Source organism: Abramis brama (genome assembly GCF_963993115.1).
Source record: "Abramis brama genome assembly, chromosome: 9".
NCBI classification, from domain to species: domain Eukaryota; kingdom Metazoa; phylum Chordata; class Actinopteri; order Cypriniformes; family Leuciscidae; genus Abramis; species Abramis brama.
Genome location: NC_139971.1, coordinates 36,260,202 through 36,279,075, shown reverse-complemented (window position 1 = coordinate 36,279,075; position 18,874 = coordinate 36,260,202). Strand labels below are relative to the sequence as shown.

General features: G+C 38.3%; 1 long non-coding RNA gene across 2 annotated transcripts; it reads right to left on the bottom strand.

Moving 5' to 3' along the window:
- Positions 1–1,022: 1,022 nt before the first annotated feature.
- On the bottom strand, positions 1,023–6,090 carry LOC311089912. 2 transcript variants are annotated; one of them, XR_014607786.1, is made up of 4 exons: positions 6,013–6,090; positions 4,080–4,242; positions 3,541–3,880; positions 1,023–3,443 (listed from the first exon to the last, which is right to left on the bottom strand). It is a non-coding gene; the product is annotated as an uncharacterized lncRNA (long non-coding RNA). The 2 variants fall into 2 exon arrangements; XR_014607787.1 differs by lacking the exon at positions 6,013–6,090 and adding an exon at positions 5,773–5,816 and having other exon boundaries at positions 1,024–3,443.
- Positions 6,091–18,874: the final 12,784 nt, after the last annotated feature.

Below are 18,874 nucleotides of genomic sequence, written 5' to 3'. Positions count from 1 at the left end.
ATGCGTCAGCCACTAATCATGTTTAACTGAATTGGGCTTTGACCTGAATGACTACTGAAGCATTTATAATGTCTTTGTCACCATGGATTCAAGGCCTATAGAGTTGAGAACCACTGTTTTTTCTCAAAAATAGGTTAATTGAAAATTATGTTGAAAATTATAGTAATGCAGCCATCTGTTTTCCTTTTGAAATTGCTGTAATAAGTTTTGCGTTACCCCAACTCTTTAGTAACCAAGTTAGCTTTTTGGATTTCATACCTATGCATGTATATATGTGCTGTTTTATGACAACAACAACAACAACAACAACAAAAAGCTATCTGTTAAAATTATGAGAGAGTTGCATGGTAATGAGAAGTAGAGAGGTAAAAATACTGAAGATCTGGATTATGGGTCCCCCTGCTGGTTAGATAAAGGTAGAGCAATTTATTTTATTTTATTTTATTTTATTTTATTTTATTTTATTTTATAAAATAAAATAAAATAAAATAAAATAAAATAAAATAAAATAAAATAAACAAAATTGCTAAAAATAAAATAAAATAAAATAAAATAAAATAAAATAAAATAAAATAAAATAAAATAAAATAAAATAAAATAAAATAAAACCCTGCTGGTTAGATAAAGGCAGTGCTTAATTTGTAAAGTGGGAGGTCCCGGAGCGCAGAGGGGGGGTGGATCCGGCGACTCAAAACGGGGGTTGGAGGTAACGGAACAAAAAAAAAAAAAAAAAAAAAAAAAAAAATTACACTGCCTACGTATGGCTTCTCTGCAGGGGCGGCGCCAGAGAATTGTTAACGCATGTGCTGAGGGGGTGCTAGATCATTGACGGGGGGGAGCTGCGCAAAACTTGGCCACTAAATAGTTAATATTCAGTTATGTTAATGATCACAATTAAAGTTTTAATTTTATTAAATTGAAGAAGCGCAACATTCAGCATTCAATCAAATATTCTAAAAGATGTAGGCTATAATTAATAATAATGTTATTTCAACACAATATCTCGTTATTTCGACATAATATGTGTGGGTGCAACAAGCAAGATGTGCATTTGTAAATCCGGTGACGCGTGCACTGATTTTTATTAATAAACAAGTGTTTTCTCTGACAGTGTTGACTCGGCTGCAAAGATGAAGCTGACAATCGCCATCTCCGTGTGAACGCGCCATAGAGAGAAATGCACATAATAAATAGGCCTAATGGATTACATAATCAGAGAGTAGCCTTTTTCTTTTTTCGTTTTGAATTATTAAAGAAATTTCAAGCTTTGTGTATTTGATGTATTTCTCATGTCTGTGTGAGGCATACACTGAGTTTCGTTAAGTTAGGATGAGATGCGCTCCAGTTCACGTGCAGTGCAAGTGACCACGCGGGCGCCTCCATGATTGTCTGTTATATTTGCTTTTTATTAATTAAATCCAGACAATTGGTTGATGAAAAATTGATTAAAATTAAGATACAATTTATACAAAACAAAACTTGAAGTGGTCAAAATCATGTCTGACCCGCTCCATGTCTCATATATTGCGCATCCTATCTTACTGGTGCTGTTCACTTTTCATAAATCAACATAAATGAAAAAAAAAATATAATAATAACATTATAATATTTTAACAAATATGAAACTAAATGCGCTTTTTCAATGGCTACAACAGTATAGTAGGCCTACATACTCTCTATTTGTACAAATTGCTGCACATTCATTTAATTCTGAATTTTGCACACACAAGTTGAAAGGCATTTGTTCAAATCAAGTTCACGGATAATTGTGCGTGCTTTTATTAATCATTATGATACTAAAATCATAACAAAGTAGGCTATGCTATGTACAAAAAAATCAGATGAGCCCAGAATATGAACGCAATTACACGTTAAGCATTTTCCTCCCATAGAAAACCATTATAAGAACGCTTAATGTAGCTTAATGCAGATTAGAATGTCCCCTTATTTTGTCGAAATAACGAGATATTACGTCGATATGCAACTGCTGTTGCTGTGTCCACCGTGGTCTCCACATTCTTGATCAGCGGAAACGATTTTTGCTGGTTTGGGATCTGACTGGCCAGCGTATTTAAAAAAAGTTAAGCAAACTGTTCTGTCTTTTTGACATTTTTCCCCTGAGTGAAACGATCGAGGCTATCGAACAGCAATATCAACTAGTAGTCTACAACAAGCGCGCAAGTCATGTGTCACAAACATTGAACACTACACAAACAGTAGGCTAATTTTATTTTTTTCATTTAGGCAATTAATTTTCCATAGTGACACAGGAGGTGCCGGATCCAATAAAAAAGGTTCCGGATCCAATGTCGGAGGTGACGGAACATGTTCCGGCTCAAATTAAGCCCTGATTATAAGGTATTGCTACTGACTTATAAAGCCCTAAACGGCTTAGCTCCAGTCTATTTAACGGATCTTCTATCGCCCTATAATCCATCGCGCGCTTTAAGATCAATAAATTCGAGGCTTTTGGTCATACCTAGGATATCCAGATCCACCAAAGGAGGGAGAGCATTTTCACATTTGGCTCCGAAACTCTGGAATAGTCTTCCTGATACTGTTCGTTGCTCGGACTCGCTCTCCCAGTTTAAAACTAGATTAAAGACGCATCTTTTCGGCCAGGCATTCATATAATATTGTTAATCTTACAGTTCAAACTACAATCCGGCCTCTAGTTCATAAATGCCAGAGGAGAAATGGCCCCTGACTGATGGGTTCTCCCAAGGTTTTTTTTTTCTCCATTAGGTCACCTGATGGAGTTTTAGGACACCATTAGGCCACTTGATGGAGTTTTTTCGGTTCCTTGCCACTGTTGCCTTTGGCTTGCTCAGTTGGGGATATTTTGGGGATATTTAATTTTATTCTATCAATCAATAAATTCCACTAGAAACAAACCTTGTTGTATTATTTTTTTTAAATTTAATACTGTGAAGCTGCTTTGATACAATCTGTATTGTGAAAAGCGCTATACAAATATACTTGATTTGATTTGATTTGATTAGCGTTGATGCTGCTTGAAGCGCGTTCTCCGTTTCATCGATTCTCCCTTCTGCCTCCTCTAGTCTGTCATTTGTTCTCTTCAATTCTTGTTTAATATCGGAAAGTTGTACCTTATTGTCCCTTCTAAACTCCCGGAGTTCGTTGAGAATACATTGCAGGCTAACTTCAGCGCCAACTTCACCATGTGGAGGTGAACTCGGAGCGCTACCTTGCCTCACTTCAGGGTCAATTTCGATCACATTCATCGTTGTCCTACTTCTAGTAGTAACCCCTTTCTCCATTATTACATAAAGTATACACCAGGGTTTGCAAAATAGGGTTTTTGGGGGTTTATTTCACAAAACCGTCGGGAGCTCGAAAATTAGGCTGTCATCCTCTTGGTGGCGTAACCGGAAACCAGGCTGGATCCCTTTCCATGCATTAAGAGATCAGATCTCTGCATTCTGTGAAGAGGGGAGAGATGTCCATACTTTGTGTAACTGATCATATTATTTTAAGCAGTAATAAAAGTTGCTGTATGACCCGTCCACACGCTCTCACCTGCTGATGCCCCTTTGCTCTTGCCTGGGAATGTCTTTGCTGTACACTGAGTTGATGTTCTCCTCAGTCATAGATGGCACAGTCAGCTTTACTATCTCCCTGCATTTATCACATGTAAATCCTGTGCTGACATAGAAGGATATGCTAAACATGTTACATGAGGTGCAAGTAACAATAAGAGGAGAAGATGACATGACTTACCGTGTTTGTTGACTGATCCTACTCACCTCACTCGTCGGTTAGGGGCTTACTTACGTTTTGTTGTCTGTTTACTTTTGGATTAAAGTTTGTTGAACGTTTGACGGTTCCTGCCTCCTCCTTCCTTGAGCCTTACATATTGCTAAAATATAATTATAAATACTTTTAAAAGAAGCATGTAACATGTAATAGCTGCTTTGAATTATATAACAGTTAATTATAAATAAAAATATATATTTTTAAATAAATATATTTTTCTTCATTTGCATGTGCATGTAAGCTGTGCTTTGACCTGTGATTGCATCTATGGATATATACACATATATACTTATTTTCCTTACCTTTTTTCTTTTAGGCACATACGGTTTTTTCTTTACCTACTCTCTGGGTTTCTTTTGTTTCTCGTTCTTCCTCTCATGACGGTATCTTATTTCCAAACATTTTTAGGTGAGGATCGATACCTGGAATCCCTTTCCATGCATGAAGAGATCAGATCTCTGCATTCTGTGTAGAGGGGGGAGATGTCCAATTATTATTGTAAGTGTTATACTTTGTGTAACTGATCATATTATTTTAAGCAGTAGGGGAGAGCGGGGTATGTTGTCACACTTTTCACACTGTCTAACATTTACTGAGCACTATACATCAAAATGGTATAAATCTCATACCAAATGAAATAAGGAAGTCTTGGGCACATATGTTGTATTCATAACATCTTCATATCTTATCTTATTACGGAGTTGTAGACTGTTGAATAGTGAGTGTGCACTTGTGACAATTTGCCCCATCGGCGGGTAAGTTGTCACACTAGGGTGGGTAAGTTGTCACACTAGATTATCTAAAAATAAGAACAGAAATACTTAATTGTGAATATTGATTTTAATTTTTAAACTCAAACCAGAACTGGAAATATAAACATCCGTGCCTGGAGAATCTGGAAAAACCAAGATTCAATCCAAATAATGCACATTTCAGTTAAGTGGCAAGACCACTTTACTTTGAACTTTAACAGAACAGATGCCCTGTATCTGACTAATCGGACTCCAGAGTCACAATTCTGGCAGGGCAGGGTTGGGGCTGGGGCCTGGCAGGGCAGGGTTGGTGCTGGGGCCTGGCAGAGCAGAGTTGGTGCTGGGGCCTGGCAGGGCAGGGTTGGGGCTGGGGCCTGGCAGGGCAGGGCTGGGGCCTGGCAGGACAGGGTTGGGGCTGGGGCCTGGCAGAGCAGAGTTGGTGCTGGGGCCTGGCAGGGCAGGGCTGGGGCCTGGCAGAGCAGAGTTGGTGCTGGGGCCTGGCAGGGCAGGGTTGGGGCTGGGGCCTGGCAGAGCAGAGTTGGTGCTGGGGCCTGGCAGGGCAGGGTTGGGGCTGGGGCCTGGCAGAGCAGAGTTGGTGCTGGGGCCTGGCAGAGCAGAGTTGGTGCTGGGGCCTGGCAGGGCAGGGATGGTGCTGGGGCCTGGCAGGGCAGGGTTGGGGCTGGGGCCTGGCAGAGCAGAGTTGGTGCTGGAGCCTGGCAGCGCAGGGTTCTGAATGGGGTGATCTGTGACATAGGATGGTGCAAACTCGGTTTCCATAAATACATCTCTGTTGTAAGGTTGAACCCTAGCCACCCTAAAGCCAGCCTGAATGTTTAAGGGGGTTGGAGCCAGAGGATAGGCAATTGCCACAATCCCAGGATTGTAATTTCGAACCATCTTCCTTCCTTCCTTTTTTTCCTTCCTTAATTCCTGACTTTCCTTCCTTCCTTCAAACACCTTATTGCAATTAGAAATAAATTACAATATCACAATTTATCATGTTCTTGCCCCAAAGTCATTGAGACAACTTGCCCCATACTGACATGTGTGCTAATGTTGGCTAAATCTCAAGCTTAGCTCAACATATCACTTTAGCTAAAGTATCAAAAGACACATTACTGTCTCCTCTATTTTGTGCAAAATAATCATTTTGAAAATTCATACCTAACCAAGTTGTATTGCATAAAATGTAAAGTGCAATTTTTTTACTTTTTAAGCAGAAAAATAAGAAAATTGTGCTAACCTCAGATTACAGTGATCTTGACCACATGTGAACAGGAAGTTGACTATAGAAGAAGAAGTCACATAAAGTGGCTATTTGTTTTTTGAGATAGAGCCTCTAGTGTTGGAGTTATGAACAGTGTGACAACTTACCCGTGTGACAACTTACCCCGCTCTCCGGAGAGCGGGGTATGTTGTCACACTTTTCACACTGTCTAACATTTACTGAGCACTATACATCAAAATGGTATAAATCTCATACCAAATGAAAGAAGGAAGTCTTGGGCACATATGTTGTATTCATAACATCTTCATATCTTATCTTATTACGGAGTTGTAGACTGTTGAATAGTGAGTGTGCACTAGTGACAATTTGCCCCATCGGCGGGTAAGTTGTCACACTAGGGTGGGTAAGTTGTCACACTAGATTATCTAAAAATAAGAACAGAAATACTTAATTGTGAATATTGATTTTAATTTTTAAACTCAAACCAGAACTGGAAATATAAACATCTGTGCCTGGAGAATCTGGAAAAACCAAGATTCAATCCAAATAATGCACATTTCAGTTAAGTGGCAAGACCACTTTACTTTGAACTTTAACAGAACAGATGCCCTGTATCTGACTAATCGGACTCAGTTATCTCCAGAGTCACAATTCTGGCAGGGCAGGGTTGGGGCTGGGGCCTGGCAGGGCAGGGTTGGTGCTGGGGCCTGGCAGAGCAGAGTTGGTGCTGGGGCCTGGCAGAGCAGAGTTGGTGCTGGGGCCTGGCAGGGCAGGGCTGGGGCCTGGCAGAGCAGAGTTGGTGCTGGGGCCTGGCAGGGCAGGGTTGGTGCTGGGGCCTGGCAGGGCAGGGTTGGTGCTGGGGCCTGGCAGAGCAGAGTTGGTGCTGGGGCCTGGCAGAGCAGAGTTGGTGCTGGGGCCTGGCAGGGCAGGGATGGTGCTGGGGCCTGGCAGGGCAGGGTTGGGGCTGGGGCCTGGCAGAGCAGAGTTGGTGCTGGGGCCTGGCAGGGCAGGGATGGTGCTGGGTTCTGAATGGGGCGGTCTGTGACATAGGATGGTGCAAACTCGGTTTCCATAAATACATCTCTGTTGTAAGGTTGAACCCTAGCCACCCTAAAGCCAGCCTGAATGTTTAAGGGGGTTGGAGCCAGAGGATAGGCAATTGCCACAATCCCAGGATTGTAATTTCGAACCATCTTCCTTCCTTCCTTTTTTTCCTTCCTTAATTCCTGACTTTCCTTCCTTCCTTCAAAGGAAGCATGTTCTATGTGTTTATTTGTACAGGGGCAAGTTGTCACATGTGACGACTTGCCCCAAAGTCATTGAGACAACTTGCCCCATACTGACATGTGTGCTAATGTTGGCTAAATCTCAAGTTTAGCTCAACATATCACTTTAGCTATAGTATCAAAAGACACATTACTGTCTCCTCTATTTTGTGCAAAATAATCATTTTGAAAATTCATACCTAACCAAGTTGTATTGCATAAAATGTGAAGTGCAATTTTTTTACTTTTTAAGCAGAAAAATAAGAAAATTGTGCTAACCTCAGATTACAGTGATCTTGACCACATGTGAACAGGAAGTTGACTATAGAAGAAGTCACATAAAGTGGCTATTTGTTTTTTGAGATAGAGCCTCTAGTGTTGGAGTTATGAACAGTGTGACGACTTACCCGTGTGACAACTTACCCCGCTCTCCCCTACACATATATACTTCCTTTGCTTACCTTTTTTCTTTTAGGCACATACGTTTTTTTCTTTACCTACTCTCATGACGGTATCTTATTTCCAAACATTTTTAGGTGAGGATCGATACCTGGAACCAGTCGTGGAGGAGGATCTTTTCCATATTAATCCTCTTGGCTGGATCCCTTTCCATGCATGAAGAGATCAGATCTCTGCATTCTGTGAAGAGGGGAGAGATGTCCAATTATTATTGTAAGTGTTATACTTTGTGTAACTGATCATATTATTTTAAGCAGTAATAAAAGTTCCTGTATGACCCGTCCAGGCGTCCACATGCTCTCACCTTTGGAAATGTCTTCTGTGTACCAGGGCTCATCAAACATCTGAGGGAGGTTCTCGCCAGGATACTTCCCGGACAGCATCTTGAACATCAGTACGCCTAAGGAATACACTGTTGCAGGCTTGCCATGATACCTTTGATGGTCGACCCACTCAGGGGGAGTATAAACTCTTGTGCCTGGAAGAAAGAACAAGATTTCGTCCATTGCAATGAATTTGTATTTCCATAGCTTTTTGTTGATTTATTCACCATAGATTTGTGGAATAACACGTACCACAGAATTTCGAATAGGAAGACTTCTTCAAGCGTCTGCTACTACCGAAGTCTATTAATTTGACCTGCAAAGTGTTTGGGTTGATGAGCAGGTTTTCCAGCTTGATGTCGCTGTGGAAGACGCCCCTCTCAGTGCATGTTCTTGCAGCAGTGACAACCTGATGCATCACGGCTTGTACCGTCGATTCCTTGAATATGCTGTCATTTTGCAGGAAAAACCGCCTCAGATCTTCACATGGCATGGGCCGCTCTAAGACCAGTATATATTCATCTGGTGTCTCGTACCAGTCCAGCAGCTTTATTATTTGAGGAACACTTGGACCTTTGTTCATAAGAACCATCATAGCGATCTCTTGTGGAAGGGATTTGCCAAATAGACCCTACAGGAGAGATAATAGTTATACAAAAGTGAGATAATTAGTGGACATGGTTTAATTTAAATGAATTACTACAGAATTATGTTCAGCATTTGGGTAAGTATAGGTTTGAAGAGTTAAGTAACTGAAATACTGGAAATAGTTACTAAAGTTTCGGTCACCTTTACTGACGACCGGCAAAATTTTTCAGGGCAAAATGTAGTCATTTTAATGGGAATTTTTGCGTGAGGGTAAAGTCACGTGAATTAACCGTGCTGACTAACAGAAAGCTGCTTGGTTCAAAAGTTCATGTGCTAATGACAATGGTCCTTTTTTGACTGCATTTTGTTAAAATTTCCTATTATTAATGTGACTGTGTACTCTGAGAGAAATAAAACGAAGAGAGGAATTGCCTACTTACAACACAGACGTTTTTCATGTCTTCTCTCTTCAGCACATGTTTCAGTGCCACCTGTTCTCCAAGGGAAAGAAAAAATAAGATTTTTTTTTTGTTAGAATGTTTTACAATTAATTAACTATATGTGCAGAGGTCACATGATTCCAGTAATTAACCTTGATGTAACTTTTAATGAATTTAAATTCCAACTTCCAAGAGTGCAAAAAAACTACCTTTCGTGAATCAGACAAACGGATCCCTTCGTAGACAGTTGCATATGATCCATAACCCAGCTTTTTCATGATTTTATAGTGCTGCAAGATGTCCCCTGTTAAATAAAAGAGGGACATACTAAATTTACAGTATAAACCACAAAAAAATAAATGCAGATTAAAGATAGCTGTAAAATGGACACATTATTGTGGTGCCTCAAACAACCAAAATCAATCCTCAGTTCACATTTTCATTTGGATAATAAAGACAATGTCCAGAAAAAGATGTTAAAACTGAGGTACTTTTTGCACATTTTATGAGTCATGTTGGGGCTTGTTATATAAACTGACCTGTCTTTCCCTTTGAACTTATATGGATCATTTCATCCTCATTCTTCCAAGAAATGTCATCCGATGTCAAAACTGAGTTGTTGCTCTCCTCAGTCATAGATGGCACAGTCAGAGAAGCATGGCTGTTGTGTGAGCTGATGCCCCTTTGCTCTTGCCTGGGAATGTCTTTATCATCATCCTGCGCACAGGAGAGAGAAGACACACAGCTGTGCCTGCTGTGCACTGTGTTGTTTTCCTCAATCATAGATGGCACAGTCAGAGAAGCACTGCTGTTGTGTGTGCTGATGCCCCTTTGCTCTTGCCTGGGAATGTCTTTATCATCTGTGTGTCTTCTCTCACAGGAGAGAGAAGACACACAGCTGTGCCTGCTGTACACTGTGTTGTGTTCAGTGTCGCTGTTCTGTTCAGCTTCACCATCAGAGCATCTCTCAGGCTGTTGGCTGCTGTCAGTTCTGCACTGACTCTGTTGGGCTTTGGTGGAAGTTTTCTTGGATTTCTGAGACAAAGCCCATCTAAAGAACCTCCCTTTCTTATTCTTTTTCTCTACTCTCTCTGGGACAGGCCTTGGTGACATAGATGCAGCAGCAGCATTTTGAGATTTGCACTGACCCATTGCTCCAGATGTCTGTCTGATGTTCTGTCACTAACTTATCACAAGTTCACTGAACGTACACAAAGTTCACAGATCGAATGAAATACTAAAAATCAAGAGATAAAACACAGATCGAGAGATATAAAACAATTTGAGCAATTTTTCACCACAGATATAACAAAAAATACTATTCAGATCAGATCGTTTGTACTACCAGAAACCAACTGAACTACTCAAATACTTGAGCAGAGTTCCATAGGTGACTCCTACTGTGACGTCACAAGAAGTCGTGACGCGCGTTGGCCATTTGCCACTCCTACTGTGACGTCACAACAAGTAGTGACGCGCGTTGGCCATTTGCCACTCCTACTGTGAAGTCACAAGTAGTGACGCGCGTTGGCCATTTGCCAAGGGATTTTTTCGAATGTTTTTTTTTGAATGAAACTCGCAAAGATAACTGCTGTTGTTTTGACATAAAATGTATATCTTTATAAACTTATATGTAAGGGATAATCCACGGCTAGCTGTGCATTCATTTTTCCCCAAAATTAATCAAAAGTGCCCCTCTCAAACAAATATCAGTAATAATATTGTAATAAATATGTTTGTTAGACTTTCAGGAGATTTTAACTCTCCTGCCAGGCTGTTGTCGAAAATAAGATCTTGTTCTTAAGTGACTTGCCTGGATAAATAAAGGTTAATTAATTGCAATTTATATGCTACAGTTTTTTGAGTCCAGGAGGAACACATAAAAACTAAAAACTGAGCTAAAAACAGAGCGCGCTGTCAAAGCACGTTAAGACGCTGCTCCGCCAATCTCCACAGGGGGCGTTCAGTATTAGAAAATAGACAGCTCTGTTTTCAGCACGCCGTTTAAGACTTAAACGGCGTGCTGAAAACAGAGCTGTTTTTGACCAGGTAAAATTAGTGTTTTCTTACAATACTAATGAGAATTTTTAATTAAAGTATATTACAAACTTTTAATTTAGACCCTGAAGAATCATATTAGCTTGTACAAAAATGGTATTATATGACCCCTTTAAAAAGCATTGGACTACCTGCAAAAAAAAATAAAAAATACTCAAAAGAGTTTAAAATTCAGTTTATTCTGTGGAATCAAAACTGATATTGAGAATTGTGAAACCATGATACTGTTACTGTGAAGTAAAATTGAGATTTTGGTCATATCGCCCATCCATATTCTTTGCTAGATAGCAGAAAAGGTTCCCACAGTTTTACATACATTATGATTTTTTAAATAGTGTTCACCACAAGTAATAGACTACATTGTAACCAGAAATAAGTAGCCTATATAAATGGCTGCTATTTTGCATGCATTTATTTGTAATTGCCAGAAAGAAAGAAAGAAAGAAAGAAAGAAAGAAAGAAAGAAAGAGATGAGGTTAGGAATGAAAAGTCAGTAGGCCTATGTAGTTTCTTCATTCACTGTGACAATTTCACATGTATTTTGTGTATTTTCAAAATACAAAATACTGTATTTGTATTTAAATACATTTTTTTTCACACAGTATTTTGTATTTGTATTTAAATACGTTTTTTCACACAGTATTTTGTATTTGTATTTTAAATACATTTCCATGTATTTATGCCCATCTCTTGTGGCGGAAACATGAGACTCCTCGTACAGTTTGAATTTCAATGGAAGCTAATCTAATTCAGTATGCAGAACTTTTCACATTATCATAATTTGTGTTTAATTCACACACACACAAAAATTGGGGCATTTTCCAAAACAAAATATAATTTTGACATTTTGAAAAAATAACCTACCTAAAAATCCTTTCTGACATTAAAGTACATGCAGTCAAACGACATAACACAAATTACACAATCTGTAACACACACTCATAACACACTGGTTTCCTGGTTTTAAGGGGTCTTTCCATTGACATAATGATTTCTATACTGTGCAAAACGTATATTCTATCCCCTTACACTAACCCTACCCCTAAACCTACCCATCACAAAAAACTTTCTGAATCTTTTCATTTTCAAAACTTAATTTAGTATGATTAAGCTGTTTTCCTCATGAGGACCAAAAATAAAAAAAGTCAAAATTTCCTGGTATTACTCCTTATGGGGACATTTGTTAACACACACACACACACACACGCACGCACACAGTGGTTCAGTCGCGTCGCGTCTCGCGTGCAGTCAAGGTGAGCTGCCTGCGTCACGTCACAGCTGTACTGAAGCGCTCAGACACGTTGAAGAGCTGAACACTGAACAGGACCTGCCGCTGGAAAACTATCTATTTTACGAGCTACATATTGTCTGTTCGTTGGAATATCTACACAAAAACAATGCTTTAGAATGAATCCACTGTTGAACATGAGGTTTACGAAGCCTTGTGCTGATAAGTGCGGTGTGGTGCTCCGTTTCTGAGAGGAAAGGTGAGTTAAGTTTTAACTTTAACTGACACTAACAAACGTCTCAGATTAATTTATTTGTCCTTATCTACACAAACATAACGTCTTTTAAAACATATGAGAAGAAAATAAGATATACGTTACATCATTTTAGTCAAGTGTGTCCACACTTTTGACTTTTAATGTAAACAAAGATAGATAGATATTATGTTAAATATAATAATATAACAATTATATTGTTTCATAGATCAATAGTTCATCTACAAATATGAATATGTATAAAATATGATAAAAAATATAATAATTTGAAAAGCATTAGATGAGATTAGAGAGATGAGATAGATAGACAGACATTATGTAATATATAATAATTACAATTATATGACGTTTCATAGATCCATAGTTCATGTACAAATATGAGTATAAAATATGATTAAAATCTAATGATCTGAAAAGCATTAGTTATAAGATCAGAGAGCTGAGGTGACATTATTAATCATCTGTACAACACAAACGGAAGGATTGTCTTTAACCCCAACAAGTGACCCCATGACAAGGAGTCTTTCATGTTGCTAAAAGTGTAATGAAGGTATTACATCTGAAATATATTTAAAAATACTTGATGAACTTTTGAGACGGGTGGCCACAGGATGAGGGCCAAGAGTTCAACACCAGCAGATGGTATCGCTAGACAGCTGCCCCACTGAGTGGGGTCTGGGCTAGTGGTCGACCGATATGGGATTTTTAATGGCCGATGCCGATATTGAGAAAGCAATCTGGCCGATTGGCCGATATGAGGCCGATACAATACATGTGAATACAGTAAATGAGAGACGTAAAGAATATTGGTGAAACTAAATGAACATTTATTGTACATACTATTTATGCAATATTCTTTTTGCAATAAAAAATATTTACTAAGAAATTAAAATGTAAACAAAAAGGTAAGGTAACACTTCAATAAATAAAGTTTTAGTGCAGCTTCTTGTCTGCTTTAATATTTACAGTCATTTTTTCAGTCACATAAATAATTACTGCAGGTTACAAATAACATTTATCATTAATGAACCAATCTAAACAATATTCATAAATTAATGACAAAATAGTATGTGAAATTACATACATTTTATGTATAATACATAGTTAAATATAAATCTCACATAGTTTATTTACACTATTTACTTTAAACAGGTTGTTTTACTTCAAGTATATTTAAATAATAATGATTTATGTGTTTAGTTTTGCTCGTTTGTTTCTACAGCCGTCACATGTGCATGACATAGGCTACATGAACATATGAAAATGTATACTACACACGATATTGCGCCAATCATGGATAAATAAATACAGTAGATAGTGAATAACATTTTCAAGGATTTAATTTCAAACGTAATATTATTACATAGTGTTCTCTTCTCCTCTCATCCACCTCACGCGAACACTGATCTGTAGTGCACGCGATCCAGCTTTTCCATGCACGCGAGTCCGTTGGAAAACAGTGTCTAGTTTAAATGTAACCCGAGAACAACGCGCGTATCTGAGGAACAGCCAGTCACAGGATTTTTGACTGTTTGTGAGGTAAAATGTTTTCAGTTTTGTTTGAATTCGTTTATATCACATCTGTGACCCCCACTGGAGCTACCGCTGGGCTGCGGATCTGACATATCACGATACTGTTTGAATAGACTTTGCTGCACGCCGGAGTGTTTTTGTGTGTAACACAATGTAGCGTCAGGTTAGAAAGCGAATGCGAATGGTCATTTACTGTGTCTGTCAGATGCTTTACTTCTGAGTGGCTTGTCTTACGGTGCTGGGTGGAGCAGAGCGAACTGTGTATTCAGTTCATTCACGCTCGCTCTGTTTGCATCAGTGGAAAAAAGCGCTAATGCACAGTCACAAACTGTTTTGAAATATATCGGCCAAACGGAAAGATTTATCGGCCGATGCCGATATCTAAAAAATTTCAAATATCGGCCGATATATCGGCCTCGGCGATTTATCGGTCGACCACTAGTCTGGGCCCTCTGTTTGTGGTCCAGTCTCTACCCGAACAGACTGTGTTTAACATGCTGTTTGAGGTTTCTTGCCAGTTGAGAAATGAACAGATGGGGGCTAACTTTGCCAACACTGTCCCAGAGCAGACCAGGCAAAAACTGGTTTTGATTCTGTGTTTATAAGTATAAAATGGACAGATCTGGCTCTCAAATTGGCTTATTGGCTTTATTTATAAAAAAAAAAAAATGGATATACACTTATGTCAAACTGTTGTTATTTGATAAGCAGCACACCTTTCATACACAAAAGAATGGTTGCGTGTTGTCAGGAAATTCTGATCATACCTTCTGCAGAGGATCCAATGACAGACTGTACAATTTGATACGCAGATTTCATCTGCGTTTCTATTAACAGTTTGAAGACAGCAGGGTAAACTGAATAACTGAATGTAGGTTAACAACATTGGATCATTACCATTATGCAGACTTGTGCTACTGTCTGAGGAAAAGCACTGTTCATAAATCTATTTTTATTTTTCTACTTCCTGTTATTCAATTTTTTCTTGCATTTCAATATTACAGATAGATACTAACTTCACTCATTTTACTTTTGCCCCATGTCATTCATGGCCTAATGACAAGAATGCTGTTTTCTAGGAAAAATCAATCAAAGTGTTGAATTAATCACAAGATATAACTATTAATTGGTCGTCTTATTCACAATATTAGCTTAGAAAAGTCACATAATGAAGATACTTTAAAGCCAGCACATTATTGTGGCTTTAGCAGTATTGCAATTAAATCAGCCTTTCTCACAGATTCACACAGAAAGTGTTGATGCACATTTTATAATGAAAAATATCAAATGAATGTGACAATCCTGCTTTCAAAACAACTTTAGAAAGATAATGAATATTCACACCTTTTGATTGACTATCCCTTTAAAAAAAGTTTCTCCTGTCCCAGCAAAGACTTTCTTCTGAGAAATGCAAACACTGTCACTCTATTAAAACATTGCACTATTTGTTTAAACATCCCGATCAGCCCTATACACAGCAACATTGGCTCCACCAATGGTGTGAGTTTGAGGCGGGACTATCTGTTTTGTGACCAATGGCAGTGTTTTAGAAAACAGTCATTATTTCTTACAAGTCTTTTTGGTTAAATTACACACTTCGCCTTTAATGACCTGTCAATTTAGGTGTGGAAAGCCTTCTGGCGATGAACCTTTGGTATGCATGTGTCAGCTAACCTGTCAGTCAGTACTGTCTCAGCGGCATCTCATACTTTGTTTCATTCCCACAGCCTATGGCAGAAAAAAACGAGAAAAATGGTTAGACGGGTTACTGCTTATTGGAATGTAGATACATGTATTTGAAGCGTTAACAGAAATGGAACAGCATCCATTCATGTGAATCATGAATGTGGGTTTGCGTAGGTGTGGATTACTCTCCTAAGATTATTAAGACTTCCTTTTAAATGTACATGCAACAAAGCTAGATATTGTGATAGGGTTACTCTGATCTTGCATTTGTGCATGGAGGATTTCATCATGCACAGTCTGTGGCATGCAGAGTCAGGCCCAGAGTTTGACAAATTATGTCACAACATTTATTTGGCAATGTTTTCTGCAGACCATTAGGCCAGAAACATACTCGTCACTAGATATCAGATAACTTTGTTCGAGAACAAATACCTGTAAGATGCATATTTGAACATGTGATGAATAACATAAAACTGGTTCCATTGTAAAACAAAAGGAAGTTTCCTTTAAGGAAAATGTATTCACAGAAAATAATCATGATTCATCTCAATTGTGATTAATATTTTTGTACTTAAAGGGTTAGTTCACCAAAAAATGAGAATACTGTCATCATGTACTCACCCTCAAGTTGCTCCAAACCTGTATGAATTTCTTTCTTCTGCTGAACGTGAAAGATGGTGTTTTGAAGAATGTCGGAAAACAAATAGTTGATATATATAGTTTGTGTTCAGCAGAAGAAAGAAATTCATACAGGTTTGGAGCAACTTGAGGGTGAGTAAATGATGACAGTATTTTCATTTTTGGGTGAACTATCCCTTTAATATTCTCATGTAGTTTGTTTTAAAGGAATGGAAACAAAACAACAATTAGATAGATTCAGAAATATCCAGTGCTTAATTTGTAAAGTGGGAGGTCCCGGAGCGCAGATGGGGGGTGGATCCGGCGACTCAAAACGGGGGTTGGAGGTAACGGAACAAAAAAACAAACAAAACAAAAAAATATATAAATTACACTGCCTACGTATAGCTTCTCTGCAGGGGCGGCGCCAGAGAATTGTTAACGCATGTGCTGAGGGGGTGCTAGATCATTGACGGGGGGAGCTGCGCAAAACTTGGCCACTAAATATTTAATATTCAGTTATGTTAATGATCACAATTAAAGTTTTAATTTTATTAAATTGAACAAGCGCAACATTCAGCATTCAATCAAATATTCTAAAAGATGTAGGCTATTATTAATAATAATGTTATTTCAACACAATATCTCGTTATTTCGACATAATATGTGTGCATGCAACAAGCAAGATGTGCATTTGTAAATCCGGTGACGCGTGCACTGATTTTTATTAATAAACAAGTGTTTTCTCTGACAGTGTCGACTCGGCTGCAAAGATGAAGCTGACGATCGCCATCTCCGTGTGAACGCGCCATAGAGAGAAATGCACATAATAAATAGGCCTAATGGATTACATAATCAGAGAGTAGCCTTTTTCTTTTTTCGTTTTGAATTATTTCGTTTAAAGAAATTTCAAGCTTTGTGTATTTCATGTATTTCTCATGTCTGTGTGAGGCATACACTGAGTTTCGTTAAGTTAGGATGAGATGCGCTCCAGTTCACGTGCAGTGCAAGTGACCGCGCGGGCGCCTCCATGATTGTCTGTTATATTTGCTTTTTATTAATTAAATCCAGACAATTGGTTGATGAAAAATTGATTAAAATTAAGATACAATTTATACAAAACGAAATTCACTTTAAAGAAATGCTTTCTACAAAACAAAACTTGATGAAGTGGTCAAAATCATGTCTGACCCACTCCATGTCTCATATTGTGCATCCTATCTTACTCGTGCTGTTCACTTTTCATAAATCAACATAAATGAAAAAAAATAATAATAATAACATTATAATATTTTAACAAATATGAAACTAAATGCGCTTTTTTAATGGCTACAACAGTATAGTAGGCCTACATACTCTCTATTTGTACAAATTGCTGCACATTCATTTAATTCTGAATTTTGCACACACAAGTTGAAAGGCATTTGTTAAAATCAAGTTCACGGATAATTGTGCGTGCTTTTATTAATCATTATGATACTAAAATCATAACAAAGTAGGCTATGCTATGTACAAAAAAATCAGATGAGCCCAGAATATGAACGCAATTACACGTTAAGCATTTTCCTCCCATAGAAAACCATTATAAGAACGCTTAATGTGGCTTAATGCAGATTAGAATGTCCCCTTATTTTGTCGAAATAACGAGATATTATGTCGATAGGCAACTGCTGTTGCTGTGTCCACCGTGGTCTCCACATTCTTGATCAGCGGAAACGATTTTTGCTGGTTTGGGATCTGACTGGCCAGCGTATTTGAAAAAGTTAAGCAAACTGTTCTGTCTTTTTGACATTTTTCCCCTGAGTGAAACGATCGAGGCTATCGAACAGCAATCTCAACTAGTAGTCTACAACAAGCGCGCAAATCATGTGTCACAAACATTGAACACTACACAAACAGTAGGCTAATTTTATTTTTTTCATTTAGGCAATTAATTTTCCATAGTGACACAGGAGGTGCCGGATCCAATAAAAAAGGTTCCGGATCCAATGTCGGAGGTGACGGAACATGTTCCGGCGTGTTCCGGCTCAAATTAAGCCCTGGATAAAGGTAGACTATTTTTGTTTATTTTTATTGTATTATTTGTATATGTATTATACAGGACTAAATATAGGACTAAATTTGACAAAGTAAAGCTTCTTTTTTTTACCATGCCAATAAAGCTACGGATGGATGGATGGATGGATGGTACACACATAGAGATAGATAGATAGATAGATAGATAGATAGATAGATAGATAGATAGATAGATAGATAGATTCATACATACATGAATACATATACATAGATACATACATACATACATAGATACATACATACATATACAAACAGACCACCTGTTCAGGTGGATAATGTATTTGTAAATATTCCACTTCTTGAAGACGATCAGTTTTTTTCCTAAACAACAACCTTAACATCATGAATGACAATTAAATAAACAAAAAAATCCACACAAAACCCCACACATCTGCCCAGCACACTCTCCTGTGCAGGTTGTGTTTGGTCATTGTGCTGTTTGGCGTGACAGTGTGGCATTATTCTAGGCTTTGTGTGACTCTGTATTGTTCTCCTGTGGGATCCTTTGTTGAGTGAGGGGGTATAGTGGTGATGCTGCAGGGCATTGCTTTATGCTGACTCTGACCTGT